General features: G+C 28.6%; 1 pseudogene; it reads left to right on the forward strand.

Annotated features, from left to right (window-relative positions):
* Positions 1-7,909: 7,909 nt before the first annotated feature.
* LOC101268355 (uncharacterized) lies at positions 7,910-9,251 on the forward strand (annotated as a pseudogene).
* Positions 9,252-10,211: the final 960 nt, after the last annotated feature.

Consider the following 10,211-nt stretch of genomic DNA (forward strand, 5'->3'; position numbering starts at 1 on the left):
CGCTATGAGGAAGTATATTGTGTTATTTGATTTTGGGTTCAATATATTCTTATGTGACCCACCTACTTAATTTTTGATATGGTTTAGAGTATGATTCACTTTCTAAGTTCATGTGTGTTTTCACTTCCATGAGTTCGTAGTGGTGGATTGGGTGTACCGATCCTGTGATTTTTCTCTTGGTAGGGTGTAATCCTTGGTAAACTTGTTCAATTCAGTCATAGAAGATTTCGTGCTGTTTGGGATAGTTGTATTACACTAGTGATTCTACATGCACGATCTTGCTTATGAGAACTTATAAAAGAGCTTCCGTGAATACTTACAGTTATCCGATAGTGTTGTTAAATGTTTTGCATCCTAGAGTGTACCACATGTTGGGTTTTACTTGATCTTGTTCTTCTTTGGTTTAGATAAGTTTGATTCTCCCTTGATAAGTATCTGATGTCTAAATATCATATTTTTATAGCTTAAGCTCGTAAAAAGATTACGTCGTAAAGACAGAACTTTGATAAGATTGGTGATTATTTATGCATTATGAGTGTGTGGTGATTAATTTAAGTTCACTTCTGGTTGTAGTAGATGTTGATATATAAGGTTACCTTGGTTATGTGAGTAAATATTCATCATGATGATTGTGATATGTCCTAACGAGTTTCCCTTTAGGTTGAGTCTCATGGGTTAGTCTGTGGCTTGATTCAAATCACGTCTGATTAAATTTTTCAAACTTTTATTCAAAATTTCAGTTCTTGACAGTTGATCTTGATGGAATAGTCCTAATTATGAGTTCAGTTAGAGAGAGAAACACAACTATCAGGGTCATACATTAGGCTCTTGGTATCCCCTAATTTTGGACTTTCTTTTACTTTATGTTCGAGGACGAACATGATTTTTAGTGCTGGATAATGTAATGACCCGGTAGTTTATTTTTGAATATTTTGAACTATTCATTTCACTTGAGTTAATTAATTGATGGGTATGACTTAATCGATAGTTAATGAGCTAAACTGATAATTTATTGAAGACCCTATACCGTTTAGCGTAGATTTAATAAAACAAGTGAATTAAATTTATAATTTTTAGTACATAAGTATTATTAATTTAGAAAAAAAGAAGATAAATAAAGAGAACAGGGAGAAACCCTAAGTGACATCATAAGCAGCGAGTGCTTTTAACTTCAGGTAAGTATTTTCACTATGCTTTTATAATTGTTGTTTTGTACGTAATTTCTAGAAAAAGAGTAAACACTTAATGGTGTATTATATTCGAATTGAGTCTTAAGGGGATAAAAATAAGTGGGCAAATAATAAAATATCGATATTCAATCGATGAACTAATATAAATTTCGCGTTTCATTTATTTTTAGTTATTGTTGATGTAATTAAAAAGTTGGAGAAATATTATATGGTTGATGATTGGGTAATTATTCCTAGGATTATAGGGCAATGATTGGAATAGCATGATGGGTGGGATATTAATTACAAAGGTTTGCACTTCTGCATAATATCTATAGTTATAGTTCCTGATAAAAGTTAGTTGCAGGTCTATCATTCGTGGTTGAATTTCTATTGTACAATATTATATCATTATTCAAGTTTTAGATACATTGATATATTTAATTAATTATCGAGTGTATTATATTATATGAAAGTTATTAGTGTTGTAGTGTTTGGAGATAATACAACTTAATCCTAGGCTTGAATTTGAGAAATATGAGAGTTGACATGTTTATTAACATCGAGTTGAAAAACTTGATTATAAACTTAGGTGATTTTTTGGGGTCAAAGTTAAACATATAGTATTATGAGCATTTTTAGTTGAAATCTTATTGTGGTCATTTATTTGAATAGATTGCCTTGAGTTGAAAGTTCAACGAAAGGGGAAAACTAAAGTCCTGCAGTGATTGTTTGATAAATTGATGCAAGTGGATTTATAAGCTCTTGTGAAGTGTTTGAAAAGCGTGTATTTTCTTATGATATATGTTTGGGAGTAACGGGATTGGTGATGTGTTGACTTATACACATTGATTAATTCTAATGATGAAAAAAAGGGATAACAAAAGGCAATGTGATAAATTGTTTATGTGTGATGTGTGGAGAAAGGGTTGAAGTCTTGTTGAATCATTGTTGATGTGACTTCATGTTTGTGTGGTTGTGAACTGTGTAATGTTATGAAAATGATCATCTCCTTATATTTGTGTGAACTTGTCATCTACATTATTCTGAGGCATTGGTTGTGACAAGTGTTATGTGCATTGAGAAAAAAATGAGTACTTAAGAGGATGTACCATTTCGAGGGATGTATCGCGCACCGTGATGGATACTATATTTCAAGGGAAGTATCGCGCGCTGCGATAGATATTATATTTAGAGAGACGTATCGCGCACCGCAATGGTTACTATTATCGAGAGTCGTCATGCACCGCGACAGATGCATGGACAAATATGTCTCCCATGGGTCCTGGACTAAGAGACAGCGGGCATGTATCACTAGGTCAGACATGCGTCATTATACTTGACTTTGCATTCCATTGCATTGCACATTCTCATCATTAGTGAACTTGATATGTTGTTTTGCTAATCTTGTGATTGCTTTTTTGCAGAACTTGTGATTATTGAATACTGAGCTTGTTATTGAGGATGTATAATTTGTTAAGGTGTTGTGCTAAGGATATGTAATTTGTTGAAGTGTTGTTATTGAGGATATGTAAATTGTTGAAGTCTTGTTATTGAGGATATCTAATTTGTTTAAGTGTTGTTGTTGAGGATATGTAATTTGGTAAAGTGTTGTTGTGGAGGAAATGTAATTTATCTAAGTGTTGTTGTTGAGTTACGTGCTAATGTAAACTATGAGTTGTTAGGTTAGGTTGATGTTTATGCAGGATGTAGTTGTGGAGGTTCGGTTGGGAGTGGTAGGAGTACCCGTATTTCATTCCCTTAGCTTGTGTTTAGAGGTTTACTTGCTAAGTACGTGTGGTTTGGTACTCACCCCTTGCTTCTACAATTTCTTTTGTAGGTTATTAAGACTGGATTTTTGTTGTACTTGGCATTCTCTTCTTTTTCGAAGATTCTTGGAGATTTTTGAGGTAGTTGTTTGTCATCTCAGCGGACTCTCTCTCTTCATAGTTTTGATCTTGTTCTATTCTAGAAACAATTTCATTTGAGACTTATATTTTCGTTTTATTTAACTGTAATACTTTAGAGACGTGTACACGTGACCACTAGGTTTGGGGTTTAATGTAAGTTGATATTTAACTTTCCGCATTTTATTGTAATAGTTGAGTTTTAGGCTGACTTGTCTTGGTGGGATAAGACGAGCGCCATCACGTCCATTTTTAGGTCGTGACAACTAATGAGTTTGTATTTTGGACTCGTTGTGAATATGTTGACTCCTTTATTCATTTATTCTTTCGCAATATGAATCTCAAAAATTATAATAAAAAGTAATTATTATTATTGTTTTTGACGAATATAATACTGAAGTTTTTTTGGAAATGTGTGTCGAATTAAGAGGCAAAATGGAATAAAAGCTATGATAACTAGTTGAATAAGTACATTTGCAAGAAAGGTGCGGAATAAATTAGAATAGAAATAGTACTTTCACACTTTAAAATTTATGAATTTAATTATTAAAAATCAAAGCCACTAAATTTTACTCATTTTGTTTAGTTTTGTTTGTCCCATATACTAAAAAATAGTTATTCAGTAGTACATGTCCAGTTTAAAAATTAAGAAATAATTTATCCTTTTGTGCCTATTTTACCTTTACTATTAAGGAAAAATTACGTGGATAATAAAAAATATACTAGTTAAATTAGTTAACATAGCTATAGTTTGAAATAATTACGGCTCGCAACTAAATTTTAGCTATATATTTGTCGCCTCTCTCCTCTTTCTCTCTCTCTCTCTCTCTCTCTCTCTCTCTCCTTTTTCTCCCAATTTTCGTCCGTCTCTCTCCTCTTTCTTTCTCAATCTTACTCTCCTGAAACAAAATACATATGTATACCATGTATATATAAATAATTTATCAGACAGATATACATACGCAGTTCGCATCTCTTCACTCTCTCTCCTTTCTCGCTCACCTCTAAAAGATTAGAAAAACAATAATTAAATTTTTCTATATTATCCTTGCAACTAATTCTGTTTATCGAATATTCACATTAATTTGTATAATTTTGAAGAATTCTTTTTGAATAAATTACTAAAACATGTTATTTATTCTTTTTTAATATGCATATAAAATAATACTATGAAAGGAATATTCATTATAATATTCATATTAATTACTAGAGTTTGGTTGTAGTAATGGTAGTTGGAAAGTTCCTAAAGGATTTAATTACTTGACTAATGACTTATGACCATCTAATGAATTCATTGACAATTTTCATGTGTCTCACTCTGGCGACTTTCAAAAGTTTGGCCACGAATTGTTTTTTACTTTTTTTTTTATATATGCAAAATTTCAAAGACCTCCGTCAGATTAAGCTTCGTAACCCTCACATTCCTTGTATATGTTATACTTTCCTCCCTTTCTTTGACTTTTTGGTAATAATTCATTTAATTTATTGATTATTAATATAAAAATATTATGATACAACTAATTTACCCTTTTTAGTATATCCTATTTTTTAAAAAAGTTTCTTTCCAAAAAAAAAATTGTTATTAATTAAAAATATTCATCTTTCATTACGAATATTTTCTTATCTTCCATTAATCCATTCTGCTAAATTTATTTTAGAGTTGATATCAACAATTTGTTTGTCTAATTTTACTGAAAATGAAGAATTTTATATCAAATGTTGAAACTTGAAAATGGAGTATCTAAATTTTCATATTAAACTGAATGCAAACAAATTAACATACATTTTGTTCTGATTTTTGTCTTTTGCATTTCCTGTTCGGTAATTATGTAATCTTAAATTATATAAAAATTCTAAGTCTTATACAAAACATATATGTATATAAATATAGAAATATGTAATTGCTTCTAAAAACAAAACAAAATCAAGCCTGAAAGCATTTTAATATTTTCAAAAACAATTATTTTCAATTGTCTAAAATTCAAAAAGTTTAAAAATTAATCAAATCGTGGATGACTAAAATTGAATATCAACATATCCTATTTTTTAAGGCTAGTCTTAGTTTGTATTTCGGACTCGTTGTGAACATGTTAACTCCTTTATTCATTTGTTTTTCGCAATATGAATCTCAAAGATTATAATAAAAAGTGATTGTTATTATTGTTTATGATGAATATAATATTGAAGTTTTTTGGAAATGTGTGTCGAATTAAGAGGTTAAATGGAATAAAAGCTATGATAACTAGTAGAATAAGCGCATTTGCAAGAAAGGCGTGGAATAATTAAAATAGAAATTGTACGTTCACACTTTAAAATTTATGAATTTAATTATTAAAATTTGAAGCCACTAATTTTTACTCGTTTCGTTCATTTTTGTTTGTCCCATATACTACAAAATAGTTAATCAATAATACCTGTCCAGTTTGAAAAATTAAGAAATAATTTATCGTTTTGTGTTTATTTTACCTTTACTATTAAAGAATAATTACGAGGATAAGAAAACATATACTAGTTAAATTAGTTAACATAGCTATAGTTTGAAATAATTATGGCTCGCAATTAAATTTTAGCTGTATTTTCGTCGCCTCCCTCCTCTTTTCTCTCTCTCTCTCTCTCGCCTCTCTCCTTCTTCTCTCAATCTTGTTCGTATCTCTCATCTCTCTCTCCCAATCTTACTCTCCAGAAATACAAATACATATGCATACCATGTACATATAAACAATTTATCTGACCTATATACATATGCAGTTCGCATTTCTTCACACTCTCTCCTTTCTCGCTCTGCTATAACTATTAAAAAAACACTAATTAAATTTTCCTATATTATCCTTGCAATTAATTCTTTTTTAGAATATTCACATTAATTTGTGAAATTTCGAAGAATTCTTTTTTAATAAATTACTAAAACATGTTATTTATGATTTTTTAATCTGCATATAAAAAATATTATGAGAGGAATATTTATTATAATATTCATATTAATTAGTAGAGTTTGGCTGTAACAATTGTAATGGTGGGGCTCCTAGAGGATTTAATTACGTGACTAATGACTTATGACCAACTAATGAAGTCATTGAAAATTTTCATTTCTCTCACTCTAGCGGCTTTTAGGAGTTTGGCCACGAATTATTTTTTGCTTTTTTTTATATAAATATATAATTTCAGAGACCTTCCTCGATTTTAGTTTCGTAACACTCACCTTCCTTGTAATTTACAATGTTATGTTATACTTTCCTCCCTTTCTTTGAGTTTTTGGTAACAATCCATTTAATTTGTTTATTATATATATATATATATATATATATATATATATGACTAATTTACCCTTTTAATATAACCTATTTTGTAAAAAAATTATTTTCAAAAAAAAATTATTAATTAAAAATTTCCTCTTTCATTAAGAATATTTTTATCTTCCATTAATACATCCTGCTAAACATGTTTTAAAGTTAATGTCACCAATTTGTTTGTTGGATTTTACTGAAAATGAAGAAATTTGTTTCAAATGTTGAAACTTGAAAAATGGAATATCTCAATTTTTATATTAATTGTAATGCAAACAAATTAACATACATTTTGTTCTAATTTTGATCATTTTCTTTTCCTGTTCGATAATTAAGTCATCTTAAAATATTATATTTTTATTGACACTATTATAAGTAATTTTATCGTGAATTACATAAAATTATAGATTCATTTAAAGAAAATGGATTTCAATGAAAGAAGAAAATAAATTGATTATCAACTAATTTTTTTTTTAAAAAAGAGGTGAATGTTATTGAGTCAAAAAAACTAGAGTGGAGGTCTCTGAAATTATTCTGTTTTCTAATTAAATTTTGAAAAATATATTTAGTTATAAAATTTAGAAATTCAATACCAAGTTAAATTTGAGAACTTTCCAAAAATTTGAAACCATCGAAAGATGTTTCACTTTTTCCACTTTAAATTATTCACAAAAAATAAAAAATAATCCAAATATAATCAAATATAAATTTAATTTTTAAATGATTCAGTTTAAATGTATTAATTTTTCCAAATTTTATAATGGAACATGATGAAAAGTTTATTTAATTTAGGAGTGAAGTGTCAATAACACATTTAACCTATCTACTTTTTTTAGTTTGAAAGTTTGAGTTTAATAACTGAAATTCGAGTCTTAAATTTGAGAAACACACTTGTCACTATCATTACACTTCATTGATGGTGTGTGTACTATACTCTATTTTATTTTAAAAAGATTGCTACATTACACTCTCTACTCACTAAATATTTCATTTGATAAAAAAATAAAAAAATTATTAAATTTAAAAAAAATAAAAAAAAATTAAACGTTTCTTACCTCACTCAGCCACCACGTCTCATCGTACCGCCCACAAAAAGACCCGATTTCTTTTTTTTTTTAATAAAAAAGTCAAAATTTCTTTTATAATGCTTTTGTTAAAAAAATCTTACTAGCTTCATCCCCCCCCCCCCCCCCCCTCTTTCCTAAATCATCCCCCATTATCCAAGTGGTATTTTACACACACCATTTAGATATATTTTCAAGTGATAGTTTAAATATAAACTCACACTTTAAATTTAGTTATGAAGTTTTTAAAAAAGGATAGTCAAATATATTTTTAGATGCATGATTCTAATTTAGATTTTATTTGAATTGGCTTAAAAGTTGATCAAATCTTTTTTTTAAAGTCTCCTAAGTCTTTTCAAAGTTAAAAATCATTTAATGTTATTTGATTTAGAAACTCTTATCCAAACAAGGTCTTAATTAATCTCATTCCTTTTTTGAGTTATGTTTGTGTTGAAGTATATGGAAAAACTATTAGTAAATCAATAATGATCAAGAAAATCCATGATGTGGATTATTCAGTGACGAACACGGTAGCAACTGTAGGTGCCCGTTTCAACTGAGATATCGGAGCTCAATATGGTCAGCAAACACTGATAGTTGTCACTTCCTACATATGAAATACCTTCCAACAACAGAATTGTCCAGCTGACAGTAAAAATGTACCAAAAGTAAGCTTGTTCATCGATGACATGAGTGGCGTAGCTTTCGCTATCAACAATGAGATTCATGTTAGTGCAAGGTACACAGAAATAAGCCTATGTCTCAAATATACATATAAAAAATTAATTCATCGATATATACATGCACCTTTACAAAAATATAAATCTTACTTTATATATTATATATAAATACTCCTAATTAGTTATGGCTCAGCACAAAAGATGTGCACAAAGCTAGTTGTATGATGTCCATGTATGTTTATTAAGTTTGTAGGTAGAGGTGCACCCCGCTTTGGTAAGTGAGGGTGTATGTACACCTGTTAACTTCACGTAAATAATTAAGTATCTTGAAAATTTGACAAAAACTAGAATATAATTAATCCTACATCCAAGGAAAGCATATGAGAGATATTGGCAAAAGCTAGAGGAACCATCCATGTGACCAGGATTTGAATTTTGCTGAAGCCTTTTTTCACTGTTTTTGTTTTTAAGTATAAATAGTTGAAAACGTAATATTCCTGGATTCACCTCTCTTTGTAGATCAATCAAGTTTAATTCCCATATCTTCTTTTTTGCTAAATGATATGACTTGTCTATTTTATTTTAAATCATGACCACCTATGCTCTAATTTCGTTAGAAAAAAGTTCATTTTAATTCAAAAGTACAATTATAAAATAACTTCTTTTTTTGCAATATAAGTTTCATTATTATTTTTTGTTATTGCATCCAATCATCAATAAAAATACTAATTGTTGTACTATTCAAAATTTGGACATAACATTTGTGTTTTCAGGTTTATCCTAGGTTACTTTGGGGATGTAAAGAGAGAGATCACAAGTGTGTAATACCACGAAAGTGCTCACATTTGGTAGTGAAATGGGAATGGTAAGGCTCCTGGAGGAATAATTGAAGGGATTGCTAATTATGTGAAACTGAAAGCTTGCTTTGGACCAAGCCATTGGGTGAAACCAGGTCAGGTTGATCGTTGGAACCAAGCTATGATGTTACTGCTCAATTTCTTAGTTATTGCAACAGTTTAAGAAATGAATTTGTGGCACATCTTTATTAAAAATGAGAAATGATTATACTAATCAGTTCTTTGTTTACTTACTAGGAAAGACACTTGATCAACTTTGGAGTGATTACAAAGCTAAATATAACAATTAACTTTACCTATGTACCAACATTACAAGGATAGGTATGTGTGTCATGGTTTTGTTGAAGACATTATAGTAACAATAATTATATAATAAAAATAATCTTGCGAGGGATAATTTCACAAATTATTTCATTCGTGCAACTAATTGGTTAGCAATTGCAGTGCAAGCATCCAAGTATATTTGTTGAAATTCTTATGATTCAGAGTTGGGTATAAAATATTCTTATATTATGCGAAATTCACGAACAAAAATTTCAATATTTAATAGTTTAGTTTAAAAGTATTCTTAGAGTCAATATTTTGATCCAAAAATATTTTTATTGTTACTCAATCAGTCAAAAATATCCCTTTTCAAATATACATATTCCTTTTTATTTTTAACACAATTAATTTCTAATGACAACTCTTTTTATTAGCAAACACTTGTCCGAATTCAATTCGAAAAATATTAAGAAATAAAATATTTCCTATTTATTTATTAATTAAAGTGATTATAAAAAATAAAATAAACAAGAATGATCTTTTTTAAAATAATATTTTTATTAGGAATAAATTATGATTAAAAAGAAAAAACATATATTTATTAGAAATAAATTATTATTATTTTGACTCATTAATTGGACATATTTGGACCAAGTTATTAGGAACAAGTAGCTTTTGACCAAACTATTGATTATAGGAGCATTTTTAGATCAAACTATTAATGGAAGACATTTTTATTCCATGTCATATTGTTCAAGGACAATTTTTACTCTTTTTAGTTTATGATTTGTTAGTGATTTTAAATTTGTTTATGTTGAAATTATTTATTTGTGCTACGCTGAAAGTTTTAATTTGATATAGAAGCAGTAAGCTCTCTTTAAATTCTATAATTATATGTTATTTCAGTTTATTTTATGATTATTAGTTTTTCAATTTGTAAGTAAAACTCGGCTTTTTAAAACAAAAATAAATACCACTAGGACAAA

The sequence above is a fragment of the Solanum lycopersicum genome, chromosome 3 (assembly GCF_036512215.1).
Source record: "Solanum lycopersicum chromosome 3, SLM_r2.1".
NCBI classification, from domain to species: Eukaryota; Viridiplantae; Streptophyta; class Magnoliopsida; order Solanales; family Solanaceae; genus Solanum; species Solanum lycopersicum.